Below are 15,447 nucleotides of genomic sequence, written 5' to 3'. Positions count from 1 at the left end.
GGCTGAAAAGTGGCCAGGGAGCATGAGCAGTAGAGAGAAGGAGGGCAGGACATGGCTACCGCCAGAGGGTCCCCGGGCTGGGACCCAGAGTAGTGGGTGGGGCTGGGTCTTCCCCTTCCCCTTACACATGGCCGATGAACTGTGCCTTGTCCCTGAGGCAAGGGACCAGACTTTGGGGTGGCAGGTGGCCACAAAGGCAGGTACAGACTGAGGACTGCTGATACCCCCGGAAGAGGGGGAAGGATTAGAAGGGTAGAATTCTGTGAAATGCTTCCTGTAACTGGCCCTGTGCATGGAACACAGGCAGAACTGCAGGGTCCCACTGTGTGGATGGGAAAATGATATAGAGAAGAGGGGTTTAGGTTTATTAGGAACTGAGAAACCTTTTGGGAAAGGAGGAGCCTATACAGGAATAATGGGCTTCACCTAAACCAACATGGACCAAGATTACTGGCAAGAAAAATTAAAAAGGTTGTAGACGAGTTTTTAAATTAAGGGCTGGGGGAAAGCTAACAGGTGTGGAGAAGCACATGGTTCAGACAGACAAAGCCCTTGGGATAGGATTAATTAATGAGGATACACTATATCCTAGTAAAGAGAAGAGGATAGAAGTTGATAAAGTGCAGGCAGGAACGGAAGAGAAGCAGTCAAATGAAAATGAGTCCCATTTAGCTACATCACATGAAGGCAGACAACTAAATACTGCCAAATTTTACAAGTGCTTGTATACAAATGCAAGGAGTCTAGATACTAAGATGGGTGAACTCGAGTGCTTAGTATTAAATGAGGCTATTGATATAACAGACATCAGAGAAACTTGGTGGAACAAAGATAATCAAAGGGGCACAATAATACCAGGTACAAATCATATAGGAACGACAGAGTAGGTTGCACTGGTGGAGGAGTAGCCCTATATCTGAAAGAAAGCATAGAGTCAAAGGTAGTCAAATTCTTAAATTAATCAAACAGTACCATATAATCTATGTGGCTATTAATTCCATGCTTTAATAATGAGGATAGCAGTAGGAATATACTACCCACCTGACCAGGATGGTGATGGTGACTGTGAAATTTTCAAGGAGATTAGAGAGGCTAATGGGGTAATAATGGTGGATTTCAACTGTCCCCATATTGGTTAGGAAAATGTCACCTCAGGAGTTAACATTTCTAGACACCATTAATCATTGCTTCTTGGAGCAGCTAGTCCTGGAACTAACAAAGACCAAGGCAATTCTTGATTTAGTTATATGTGATAACACAGCATCTGGTCCAAGAGGTGAATACAGCTGAACCAGTTGTACACTATCATAATGTAATTTAAATTCAACATCTTTGTTGGGGTGGAATTCCAAGGAAACCCACCGCAGTAGCATTTAACTTAAAAAGGGGGAAGTATGCAAAAATAAGGAGGCTAGTTAAATGGAAATTAAAAGGAACAGTCACAAGACTGACATGCCTGCAATCTGCATGGAAACTTTTTAAAAACACCATAGTAGAGGCTCAAACAAAATGTATTCCCCAAATAAAAATAAGAGAACCAAACATGCCACCATGGCTAAACAATGGAGCAAAAGAGGCAGTTAAACACAAAAAGACATCTTTTAAAAATTAGAGGCCAAATCCTACTGAGTAAAATAGAAAGGAGCATAAATGTTAGCAAGTCAAGTGTAAAAGTATCAGTAACAAATTGAAGAGAAACTAGGCAAAGACACAAAAGGAGCAAACTTTTTAGGTACATCAGAAGCAGGACGCTTGCCAATCAATCAGTGGGGCCTCTGGCCAACTGAGGTGCTAAAGGAACACTCAAGGAAGGCAAGGCTATTACAGAGAAGCTAAATGAATGTTTTGTGGTGGTCTTCACTGCAGAGCATGCAAGGGAGATTTTCATATCTGAGCCATTCATTTTAGGTGACAAATCTTAGGAACTCTCTCAGGCTGAGGTGTCAATAGAGCAGATTTTGTGAAAAAAAAAAAAAAAAGATAGATAAGCCACCAGGCCCAGATGGCATTCACCCAAGACTTCTGAAGGAACTTATATGAAATTGCAGAACTACTAACTGTGGTCTGTAATCTATCAATTAAATCAACCTCTGTACCAGATGACTGGAGGATAGCTAATGTAACACTGATTTTTTTTAAAAAGGTTCCAGAGGTGATCCTGGCAATTACAAGCTGGTAAGCCTACCTTCAATACCAAGCAAATTGGCTGAAATTATAGTAAAAAACAGAATTATTGGATACACAATGATGAACACAGTATGTTAGGGAAGAATCAACATGGCTATTTAAAAGGGAAATCATGCCTCACAAATCTATCAGAATTATTTGAGGGTGTCAACAAACGTGGACAAGGGTGATTCAGTTGATATAGTGTACTTGGATTTTCAGAAAGCCTTTGACAAGGTCCCTCACTAAACACTCTTTAGCAAAGTAGGCAGTCACGGGCTAAGTGGGAAGATTCTTTCATAGATCAGCAACTGGTTAAAAGATAAGAAACAAAGAGTAGGAATAAATGGTCAGCTTTGGTAGTGGAGAGAGGTAAATAGTGGAGTCCCCCAAGGATCTGTACCGGGACCAGTGCTGTTCAATGTATTCATAAATGAGCTGGAAAGAGGGCTAAACAGTGAGATGGCCAAGAAGGCAGACAATACAAAATTACTCAAGATAGTTAAGTCCAAAGCTGATGGTGAACAGTTACAAAGGGATGTCCCTAAACTGGGTGACTGGGCAACAAAATGGCAGATGAAATTCAGTGTTGATAAATGCAAAGTAATGCACATTGGAAAACATAAACCAAGCTATACATACAAAATGATGGGGTCTAAATGAGCTTTTACCACTCAAGAATGATCTTTGAGTCCTTTTTGATAGTTCTCCGAAAACATCTGCTCAATCTGCGAGTCTAAAAAACTAACCGAATGTTTGGAAACCTTAGGAAAGAGATAAATAATTTGACAAAAAATATCAAATAATCTCTATATAAATCCATGGTATGCCCACCTGAAATACTTCATGCAGTTCTGGTCTTCTCATCGCAAGAAACATATTAGAATTGGAAAAGATGCAGAGAAGGACCACAAAAATGATTAGGAGTATGGAACAGCTTCCATATGAGGAAAGATTAAAAAGACTACCTGTTCATCTTAGAAAAGAGATGACTGAGGGTGGATATGATAGAGGCCTATAAAATCATGAAAGGTGTGTAGAAAGTGAATAGGGAAGTTTTGTTTACACTTTCATGGAACTCAAGAACCAGGAGTCACCCAATAAAATTAAAAGGCAACAAGTTTAAAACAAATATTAAGTAGTAGTACTTCACACAATGCACAGTCAACCTGTGGAACTCATTGGCAGGGGAGGTGAAGGCTAACTCAGGGGTAGGCAACCTATGGCATGCGTGCCAAAGGCAGCACACGAGCTGATTTTCAGTGACACTCACACTGCCCGGGTCCTGGCCACCGTTCTGGGGGCTCTGCATTTTAATTTAATTTTAAATGAAGCTTCTTAAACATTTTTAAAAGCTTTTTTTACTTTACATACAACAATAGTTTAGTTATATATTATAGACTTATAGAAAGAGACCTAAAAACATTCAAATGTATTACTGGCACACAAAACCTTAAATTAGAGTGAATAAATGAAGACTCGGCACACCACATCTGAAAGGTTGCTGACCCCTGGTCTAAATGATGTTTTTTTAAAAAAAGAATTAGATACATGAATGGAGGATAGGTCCATCAATGACTGTTAGGCAATATGGCCAGGGATGTACCCCATGCTCTGGGTGTCTTTAAACCTTGACTGCCAGAAGCTCGGACTAGATGAAAGGGGATAGATCACTTGATAACTGCCCTGTCATGTTCATTACCTCTGAAGCACCTGTCACTGGCCGCTGCTGGAAGACAGGCTATTGAGCTATATGGACCATTGGTCTGATCCAGTACAGCCATTATTTCTTATGTAGAGAATGGAGTAGGAATTCCTGCTGAGATCAATAGGGAGGCTTCTCATGGGGTGATCTGAACTAGCAATTTTCTAGGCCAGTGATTAGCCAGAGCTGCTCAGCTACTAAGTGGGAGGGGACAGCCTGACTCAGACAAAGACAAGCTTCAGTTTCAGTTTTGACTAGGGCTTTTAGTTGGGAGCGGAGAGAGAAGTAGAACAGCTCAGTCTAATTAGCAACCACTCTCCACACAACCAGACTTTGAACTACTCTGAGATCTGATGCATGAGTCAGGCAGTTCTAATCCTGCGGAGACCAGCATCCAGAATGGCAAAGATATCAGCTGGCACCAGTTGCCAAGAACTCCAGAGCAGGGAGCTAGGAGAGGACCCTGCCCCCCTCCCATAGGCAAAGACATTATAAGAGTATTTTTTTGTTTAAGCCAATAGCCCTGCAGCACTCATCTCTGGACTTCGCCTCAGTGTACCATCTGCCTGGGAAGGGGCTGGGAAATTTGTTCATGTTTATTAATTAACCTTGACCCTTTCTTTCCCTAGATCTTATTTTCCTACTCCCAGCAAAGGCTTCCTTTGTTATACTGTTTTGTGGTGCATCATTTCTTTACTTGGGTTAGTGTTGATGTATTTCAGCTGTAGTGGTTTTTATACTCTTTGCCAGCAGTGGTAGCATTATTCATTTTCCCAAGGGGCAGCACCTCTTGTGTTTTGGAAACCAAGGCTACCCGATCCATGTTGCACACAACACAGTTAAACTTCCTTGTCCTAACAGGCATAATTGCAGTAAACTGAAAAACTTGGAGGATTTATTTCATTTTAAAATGCCTAAGAGTCTCCAAGAGGAGTTTGCCAAAAGAAATATTCCTTAGCCCTAACTGACCTTGAATTAGAAAAGTGGTCTTCCTAATCTTTTTTGGTTTTATAACAGCAGAAGAGGACCCCAATTTTAAAAGAGAACACTACTTCGTTATGCTTTGTTGATTCTGATATCAAAATGGTCTAGGACTCTTGGCATGGCATAGAGCCTTACTGTAACTTTACATGGCACAAGTGTAATTCACAAAGTCAAAATAGTTGAGAACCTCATTGCTGGATGGTAACAGAGTATGAAACCCAGCGATGATTCGTCCTGGTGATATTCTGAACAAAACAAGTCCTCATCCATGTCTGTAGCTGTTTTCATTGCTTCACACTGACTAGACAGCAATTCTAGGCCTTAGTGATATACAGACACATGACAATCCTGAAACCTTATTCTAATTGAGAGTGTAAGGTGTATACTTTTGTTATGTATTATAATACATGTTGCTGCAATTCAAAATGGAGTCTAAAAATTCAAGATGGCGCATGTGGTAGGAAAGTTTTGAACTACATCTTGGTATACTTTCTTCATGGCATTTTCCTGCCAAAACTCTGTTTCCCGCCAAAACTTGAGGGACTGAGAGCTGGCTGGAACCGGTTGGGGGCAGTGTCTGCCAGAGCGTGCCTTAGCAATTTGCACCACAGAGAGCATATAAGGAACTGTCAGCGATGATGCAGAGGCTGTCCACCGTCGAGGCAGCCACGTCCAATTTCTTTGTGCAGTTATTGGATCAAGACTTTGGCCACTAACACTTGCCAAGGACTTTAATAATTACCTATAACTGATTCCTGTATTCCATTGAAGGATCCAGTGAAGACTTTCACTGTTGATCTGCTTCGGCGGTAGAGAGCCAGGTCCTTTGATGTTCCTGAGACTCTGAGATGGTCCATCAGTTGCCAGTAACCTCCATCTGCAGTGAAAAAGAGACAGTCATTGTTTTTTGGGAGCTTAATAGTTTAACCAAGGCACAGTTAATGGGTCTGGGCTTTATGCCCCTTGCTGGAATCTATTCTTGGGTATTTGTAGGGATCCCTTTAATGAATCTTCCCTCTCCACCCCAGTTGTAACCATCCCTTAATAAATCTTCTTTCTGTTTAAGATTATATTCTCTCTATCCTTTATTTTAGTGCAACACAGGCAGCAGGCACACAGATTTCTAACTTTCCCAGGGGATAGATGCTGGTAGGAGTCGAACCTGCTTAATAAGGAGGTGACATAATTCAATAACAGATTTTGGGGTAACAAGCCTACTGAAGTCAATAAAAAGACCCCCATTAACTGCAATTGGCTTTGGAGCAGACCCTTAAAATAAGAATGAATAGTATTTAATAATATAAACTAAAAATTAATATTGTTTTAAAGAAAGTATCTTGCCAGGATTTTCCTAAAGGGCTTCTGGGAAGAGAAGTGTAACTTTGCCAAGACAGCCGTGACCATGAACAGTCTTTCAGTTCCTGAAAATATTGTTTTTTACTTTTTTTTTAAATAAATATCAACCTCCCAGGGTGCCATACAGCTTGCCAACTACTTTCTTTGATAAGATTATCTCTCTCTTTTTTTTATTCCATTGTCAGCTGCATTTTAAAGTCTCAGTACTTGTATCTGTGGAGTTTATTTTGCAGTGGAAAATAATTGCTGGGTCGTCTTCTGTTGGCATGTGAGCATCTCAACAATAACAACACCAGGAGATGTTATCTGATAGTCTTGGCAAAAATACAGGACCAGGACTCTAGAGAGCTAGATGTCCCAAGGATGACACTGACTTGCTGCATGAGCTTGAGAAAGGCATTCAAAATGTTCTGTATCTATTTCTTTTGTAAAACAGGAGTAATTGTACTTACACACCATGGGAGAGGCATTAACAGGAGACAGACATTCTCTCCCTTCCCACCCATGGAGCCAATATCCTCTCCCTTTTCCACATGAAAGTCAAAGTAGGGGAGTGTCTTCTCTGCCCCCGCCCCGACCTGGTCAGAAGAAGAGAGTTTGCCTGACTCATCTGAAAGTTCAAAGGATCCTGCAGGGCAACTAGAGAAGAAGACTGATTTGGTAGCCAAGGGACTAGGTCTTAGGAGATCTTAGGTGAATTGCTTAATATCTCTAGGCCTCCATCCCCATCTGTAAAGTGAGGATAATATAACTTACCTATGTTTTGGACATGTTGTGAAGATAAATCCATTAATGCTTGTGGGCTGCTGAAATACCGCTGTGGTTGTGTGTGTGTGCAGGAAGAGGGAGGAATTTTAAGTACCTAGATGGGTTCAAAGGCAGATAGAGCTAGGAATATTATTCAACAAGGTAGATAAGAGGAATACTGAGCAATTTGATCAGCTCTCAAGAATGGCTGCCACAGCTCAGTTCAGTTTTTATCTCAACGGAAGCTATATATTTCTCATTCCTTAATCTAATTCAGTCAACCCAGAGAGCCAGTAAATTGAGTAATAAAAGCAGCATAATCCAGGATAAACCCCAACATCCCTTCTGTGATTTATATTTAATAAGCATTTATCTGTGCTCATCATGGAGGCAGCTGGGTCCCTTACATCAATACGATTACACAATCATATCAATGATGGTTCTGTTATTGAGCCAATGTATAGATTCAATAACAGAACAATCTATTCACATGCACAGACTCTCCAAGCCTTGCCAGGCTGTCTGCAGATTCAGCCAAAAAATAGGAATGTGCTGTGGGGTGAAGTGGAGATAGATAAAATACAGCATTAAAAGGGGCACTTCCCACTCAGCAAACAGGTAATACAGTATCAACAATTCTCCACAAAAGCCAGCATGGTAGATGAGGCGCTGTCTAAACTAGCCAATGGGAGATGCCGAAGAGGGGTGTGTCCTAAGCCCCTCCCTGTCAGGGAGCTAAGTGTTTAAGACTGAGCTGCAGTCTTGTCATCCACAGTCAGGAACCCTTCTCCTGGTGTCAGGAGGCTTAGAAGCACCTAAATTTCTTGTGACAATGAGTTAGGTACCTGCTTTGCTTCACTCCGCTCAGAGTGCAGGGGCAGGGTGCTCTCACCTAATATGTAGGAGACTCAGGTTCAATCCCCCCCTCTACCTCATGGAGAGAGAGTATTTGAACAGGGATCCACTCCCCTCTCAGGAGTGTGAACTGACAACTGAACTGTGGGATATTCTAAAGAGGGGCTCTCTGTCTCTGCTATTGAAGCTGTTCCACTGGGGATAAATAAGAAAAGGGTTATTGGAGCAGAAGGATTGGACCCTCGGTCTCCCACAGAGGTTCCTTAACTGCCAGGCTGTAAAGTCATATTTTCTCTCTGGCCCAATGACTAGCTAAGTATTTATCCAAAGTGGAACAGCTTCAACAGGAGAGAACCTGACATCAAACTAGGATTAAAACTAGCATTAAAAGAGACAGAAACTGAGGTGCCTAGGGGAGTCTCTGCAAATGTAGGTGCCATCTGAATGAGTTTAGGTATCTACAATGTTAGGCAGCAGCCAAGTGGGAGTTATGTGGATGACAGTAGCACCTAGAACTGGAACTTAGGTGTCTAAGTCTGAAGTTTTGGCACCCAAGTACCTTTGTAGATCTGGGCCTTAGTGCTTGCAAACTGGAAAATTCTTTGGCATCCACTATACTTCTGTTTACTATATATATCTCACAAATTGAAGGGATTCAGGGACACATGATGAAAGTGATAAGAGCCATGGAAAGACTTTCATATGAAGAATGGAAAGATTTTCAGTGAAATCCTGGCCCCACTGAACTTGCACTAAGGAGAATAAGCACAGGATTTCACAGACTAATTTTTTAGAGGAGATGAATAAGAGGGGACACAATAAGGATTTATAAAATAGTAGTGAATAGCATAAAGAAGGTAAATCATACACTGTATGGTTTACTGTTGTATAATACAGGAACCAGGGGCATTCCATGAAACTGAAAGGCAGCAAATGTAAAGCAGATGAAAGAAAATAGTTTTTACACCATGCATGATTAATCTGTTAGAACACGCACACACAATATATCATTAAGGTGAAGAACTTAGAAAGAGTGAGCTTTATCTGATGAAGAAAATAAGGCTGAAACTGCAAGTTGAGGTCATGGAGATTTGTGGTCAATAAAAAGTTATAAATGTCTGTCTATCAATGCAAGAAACTAAAACACAAAAACAGATGAGCTAGGCTATACAGACGCAGCTGTGGAGGAGGGCCTAGATGTAATTAAGCATTTCTGAAACCTAGGAAGATGACAGTATTGTCCGTTCTTGCATCCGAAGAAGTGGGTATTCACCCACGAAAGCTCATGCTGCAAAACGTCTGTTAGTCTATAAGGTGCCACAGGATTCTTTGTTGCTTTGATAGTATTGTAATACTTGGTGACTATTCAAGCATGACAGCTTAGGTCATAAAGAAGGAAGATTAAGACTATATCAAAGAGATTCTGTAGAGTCTATTGAAATAAAATTTGAGAATGTCAGGCAATAGAATCTGCAGGAATAATCCTTCTAAATCACAAGTATATAAATAGAATAACAGGTAAGTAGTGGTGAGCAACATTTTTCAATTTTACTGTCAAAAAATTGAAAGTTGTAATAAAAAATTATTTGCAGGTTTTTGACCAGCTTATAGAGCTTGTCAAATTTTGCCCCAAATTGAAAATTTTCATTCAAAATATTTCATAAAAAAATTGAAAATTTTATCATTTTCAAACAAGTTTGAGTTGAAAGTCATGAATACGGGAATAAAATCTACTAAACAGCAATAATAGATGATTGCAATTACTTAAACAGTAACTCGCCAACAGTTTCTGTGGTCCTCTTAGAGATCAGCTGTTGGATTTCTTTTATACTGTCAGGGGAAAAAGGAAACTGTTCCTGTATTTATATTTATTTGTATTTGAGCAACTGAAATGATTGTCCATATTGAATGCATTAATACTTGCTGTTGCCATGCGTCATTCTGTAAGCATGAGCAGGTAAGAAGAATTTTTTTTAAACACTTTGGATCTGATTCTGTGCTCCCATTGACTTCCATAAGAGCAGGACTGGGCCCATTGTGTAAATAATTAACCTTTGACTAACTTTAAGGGTATTTGGTTTTTAGTAACATGGACACTGATAAGGTAGAGGGGGACTGTGGTGGCTCATGAGAGTTTGTTAACAGAGTCACTCGTTGGGCCCTGTCAATGAGATATTTGGCTTTCATTTTGAAAACAAAGTAGCTACTCTTTTCTTGTGAAAATAATCTTGCAAATGTGAACTGATACAAGTCAATCACTTGACCAAAAGGAACATACAGTTGGACTCCACCTCTGCAGCATGAGATTGTGGGGAAGGAGACAGAGAGAGCAGAGGGAGCTGCCTGCAGGAGACTTGAAGCCTGGGGCAGGCTTGCTAAATGAGTTAATCAGAGACACCTGGTGCAGGAAGGAACCCTGAAGCTACTGGTTCCATATAAAAGGAGCTGAGGGGCTGACTCTGAGAATTCTGAAAGGGAGCCAGTGCTGAGCAGAGCACTTGCAAGCTGACCCTCAGAATCAGGGGCGGCTCTAGCTTTTTGGCCGCCCCAAGCAGTCATGCGCGGGAGGCGCCCCGGAGCCGCGGACCTCCCGCGGGTATGACTGCTGGTCCCGCGTGGCTCGGCTGGACCTCCCGCAGCTGCGGGCGGCTCGCGGGTCCGGCGGCTCCGCTTGAGCTGCCGCAGTCATGCCTGCGGGAGGTCCAGCCGAGCCGCGGGACGAGCGCCCCCTCCGCAGTCATGCCTGCGGCAGGTCCAGTCGTCCCGGGGCTCCGGTGGACCTCCCGCAGGCATGACTGCGGCAGGACCGCCGGCCCAGCCCGCTGCCCCCGCGGCGCAGGGGCGCCCCTAGATGTTGCCGCCCTAGGCACCAGCTTGTTTTGCTGGTGCCTAGAGCCGCCCCTGCTCAGAATGGGTCAGTGCCTAAAAATTGATGAAAAGCCTCTGTAAATGAACTCTCTTGCTCACGTAGGCTCTGAGGTAAGAGCTGTTCCCTAGGACAGACTTTTGGGACTTTGAGTTTTACTGTTCAATTAATTTTGTCTGAACAAAACCAACTCCAATAAGGATGGTGATTGGATGAATAAAGCATGTTTAGCCTGTAAAAGGGCCTAGAAGAGGGAGCATAATGAGCAGGGTAGTGCAGAGGCCTCTCCGCCATGAGGGGGTGCATGGGGTGGCCAATGTCCTTACAGAGACCTAAAGCGCTCCCTCTGCACCCCTGTCCAACACATATATACAGAGCATCCTTCTCTAAGTCTTACCTTGCATTATGTTTGCTGTCCTGTATTGCTGTTGTTTATGTGTGTTGTCCTAGCACCCATGTGTCTCAGTTAGGGACCAGCACCCCACTGTGCTATGCATTATACAAACACAGAATGAAAAGACAGTCCCTGCACCTCAAGAACTTCCAACCTACTTACCAGGCAAGAGACAACAGATGGGTACAGACAGAACAATACAAATTGTAAGCTGGCCTGTACAGAAACAATGAGACAATATTGGTCTGCATGCTAGGCAATGGTCTCTGACTAGCAGCATCCTAATGTTTGTCAACTTTTTGTAAGTATCACATCAAAGGAGAGTTTTAAGGATTTGAAGCAGAACAATGAAGTGATTTTTGTGGCTATTTATGGGATGCTTCACCCAAGTATGAGGGACAACGTGGGAAAAAGGTGTTGACCCAAGTGGGCAATGGAGATTGGCATCATGGGCTGATTGAAGGCAGGAATTGACCTTTCAATGCTGAATGAGAGATGACAGGTGGAGTGAAGATGAGCTTATTTTGACGTGATAGAGAAGGGGGACCCAATGAACATTTTGAAAAGAGGGGGATGATGTAAAGACAATGATGGGCTAGGAAAATAATCTTTGGAGAAGTATTCTGATTGGATATGAGCAAGGAAAGACTGTATTTGTCAAGACCAGAGAAAAGAATATTTGAGAGATGAGATTAGAACCTGGGCAGGAGTTTATCTGTGGGGGTGAACAGGAAGGGATGAAACTTTCTCGCTCAGGGGTGTGAAAAAACAATCCTTCATTGCCTTACTGAGTCAGGGCCTAAATGGATTCCCTGGCCTGCTCCTGCACGGGGCACCTGGAATGAATGAAGCAAAACTGTCCTTCTCCTCTTCTAGATTAGATCTAATACAGGGCAGAATTTTAGTCCTCGGTGCTTAAAGCTCAATTTAGGCAAGTTTTAAGCAAATACGTTTGTTCTAAAAACAACAATAAAAACCCATATTCCACTACAGAGATAAGAGAGGCAATTTCCTAATGGAAACAGTGCTTCGTAACTGATGTTTGACTTTTTTTCTGCTTGATGTTTAATGGGTTTTTCTATTTTTAAAGCATGGAGGGTACTAGTGATGGATTTAGTTAATTAGTTGTCTTTGTCATTGCAAACCATGATAGCTTGTTGGCAATTTAATGTTGATAAGCAGCAATAAGAAAGTAACTTAATTCTAAACAATGTTTTAAAGTGAATTTGAAAGTCAGTAACTTCACTGAAAAAAGAACTAAACCATTTAAATCAAGTAAGGAAGAACAAAAATAAATTGCAGTTTTATCACTTGCATCAGGCCTTGATTTAGATTCATATGCCCAATGGTCATGACAGCAGCAGTTATATATGTGCATTTAATCATTGTTTTCAATCTAAGATACAAGAAACATTTTTCTTTTCAAAAAGAGAAGACAGCTGTAATTTGTCTATCCATTCTATTGTCTTTCAAATATTTTATTCCAGTATTAACAAGATACACTTACCCCATTTCTATTAAGATATTTAGCAGCATTCACTTGCAGAGCACTGTGAGGTTTAATGTTTGTATGATGTTGATCTGTGATATGATTTTATAGATGAGGAAAATGAGAGATTGACTTGACTGAAGTCATGCAGCAAGTCAATGGAAAAACTTGAGCTAAGCAGATCCCAGCTCCAAATCCTGAGCTCAAGCCTGTATCTTATATTGCCTCCCCATGTCATTGGATGGTGCCAACCAGGTGTTGTGGTCTTTCAGATGGGCCTCTTCTGGGCTGGAAGTGCTTCATACTTTGTAAAATATGTTGCATCCTGAGGCATAAAGCTGAAGAGAATGTGGAAATTGATCTTCCTTTATCTGAATGTACCATAAATACTCTGGACAGATATATTTGACTATGACTAGATGGGTCAGACACACCCCCTTAGCCAATTAACATTTATTTTACTCTTTCCCATCTCTCCTGGTAACCTGACCTCCGAGAACACCCCTCGGAAGAACAATGGATCCCCAAAGAGGTGGAGCAGTGTGTCTGCTCCCTTTGCATGAGAGAGAGTTCAAGTGGGAATTGTGGCTTGGGTCTGTTCTTCTCAGTTCCACAGTTAATAAGTTTAATGAATTGTTAGCTACTGTTACACCAGCATTAGCCTATGGATATCTTCCTTATTTATAATGGTCTTGGCTCGTACACTCCGTTTCTACTGGTACTTTTAGGCTTTGGATTTGATTACTAAGAATAGTTAGCATCTTGGTGTTCTTTATAAATGTAATTTGCTCTGAGTTGGTTGGTTTGCTTTTAATCCTTTTTCTAAGTATTCCACTGAAACTTGATCATTTACGTCTGCTTTAGATAGCTTTTTTTATAGACCTTCATCTTCATCCTTACAATTTGGCTGGAATTATAGGAAGCGAGATTCAATTTTCAGGACTCAACACTTGAACATTTAGTGGTTTTCTAATTTTAAATAAGTTTAACCATTCATTGGCTATAGAATATCATCTTTCCCTATTGCAGATTTCAGGATAAAACTCAAATTTCCCTAAGATTAGATTTATCATGATAGGGCCTGATCTAGAGTAGAGTATTCCGATTGACTTCAATGGCCTTTGGATCAGGTCCATAGTTTTGATTTGCTCTATTGATCTCATGCTTTTCCGCACCAAGAGCTTCAGGTTTTGTTGTATGAGAAGTGGTTTCACTCCGAGATAGTGAACTGGTATTTAAGACTTTCCTTATGCTTTCTTTGCTGTTTTCTCTTTGTTGTAAAAAGTGACCAGCAATTCAAGCCCACTCAAAAATATTAGGCAATTTATCTTGTTCCCAAGTGTGAACATGTAAATTCAGAACTGGACACAACCAAGCCACTAGCCTGTAATACTCCTGATGTTTAGGGAAGATAAAATCTGAACTATGAGTGTTAGAAGTCTAAAACTTTTTTTTGAAGTTTGATTTGTTTAAAATAAGGTTTACTTGGGAAAACCAGCCCTTCCTCCAGGGCCCATATTTTCACAATTATGCTATCAGCTGTGTTAACCCTTTCCACAACTGATGAGAAACTGTCAAATGAGAAAAGTCCCATGCCATTACATGATGTAATTGAAGACAGCTAAAAAGTGACAAGTTTTTTAAAGTGCTTATATACCAATGCTAGAAGTCTAAATAATAAGATTGGTGAACTGGAGTGCCTCATATTAATTGGGGATATTGATATGATATAAGCATCACAGAAACTTGGTGGAATGAAAATAATCAATGAGACACAGTAATACCAGGGTACAAAATATATCGGAAGGACAGAACAGGTCATCTTAGTGGCACTATATGTGAAAGAGCATAGAATCAAATGAAGTAAAAATCTTAAATGAACCAAACAGTACCATAGAATCTTCATGAATAGTAATTCCATGCTCTAATAAGAATATAGCAGTAGGGATATGTTGGCAATTAATTTTGGCAATTGATCTTTGATTATCAGCAGGTAAGTATGCCCAGTGGTCTGTGATGGGATGTTAGATGGGATGGGATCTGAGTTACTGCAGAGAATTCTTTCCTGGGTGCTGGTGGGTGAGTCTTGCCCACATGCTCAGGGTTTAACTGATCACCATATTTGGGGTCGGGAAGGAATTTTCCTCTGGGGCAGATTGGCAGAGGCCCTGGAAGTTTTTCGCCTTCCTCTGCAGCATGGGTCACTTGCTGGAGGATTCTCTGCAGCTTGAGGTCTCAAATTGTGGTTTGAAGGACTTCAATAACTTAGACATAGGTTAGGGGTTTGTTATAGAAGTGGAAGGGTAAGATTCTGTGGCCTGCTTTGTGCAGGAGGTCAGACTAGATCATAATGGTCCCTTCTGACCTTAAAGTCTATGAGTCTATGACCTGACCCATATGACTGAAATTCTCAGGGAGATTAGAGAGGCTATTAAAATAAAAAACTCAATAATAATGGGGGATTTCAACTATCCCCATATTGACTGGATGCACGTGACCTCAGGATGGGATGCAGAGATAAAGTTTCTTGACACTTTAAATTACTCCTCCTTTGGAACCCACAAGAGGAGAGGCAATTCTTGATTTAGTCCTAAGTGGAGCACAGGGTCTGGTCCAAGAGGTGAATATAGCTGGACCGCTTGGTAATAGTGACCATAATATAATTAAATTTAACATCCCTGTGGCGGGGAAAAGAGCACAGCAGCCCAACACTGTAGCATTTAATTTCAGAAAGGGGGACTACAGAAAAACGAGGAAGTTAAACAGAAATTAAAAGGTACAGCACAAAAAGTGAAATCACTGCAAGCTGGATGGAAACTTTTTAAAGACATCATAATAAAGGCTCAACTTAAATGTTTCCTCCAAATTATAAATCTTAATAAGAG

The 15,447-nt window shown here is 41.1% G+C and overlaps 1 long non-coding RNA gene across 1 annotated transcript in view; it reads right to left on the bottom strand.

The window, feature by feature from the left end:
* Positions 1 to 4,997: 4,997 nt before the first annotated feature.
* Positions 4,998 to 15,447, bottom strand: part of LOC120401964 — a 37,938-nt gene continuing 27,488 nt past the window's right edge. The window contains exons 4-5 of the long non-coding RNA XR_005596882.1: positions 6,968 to 7,073; positions 4,998 to 5,732 (exon numbers count right to left, since the gene is read on the bottom strand). This is a non-coding gene — a long non-coding RNA (uncharacterized LOC120401964). The remainder of the gene's footprint in view (positions 5,733 to 6,967; positions 7,074 to 15,447) is intronic.

Source organism: Mauremys reevesii, linkage group 3 (genome assembly GCF_016161935.1).
Source record: "Mauremys reevesii isolate NIE-2019 linkage group 3, ASM1616193v1, whole genome shotgun sequence".
Taxonomy (NCBI): Eukaryota; Metazoa; Chordata; order Testudines; family Geoemydidae; genus Mauremys; species Mauremys reevesii.
The sequence above is the reverse complement of the archived record's forward strand: the minus strand, read 5'-3'. Positions and strand labels throughout refer to the sequence as shown.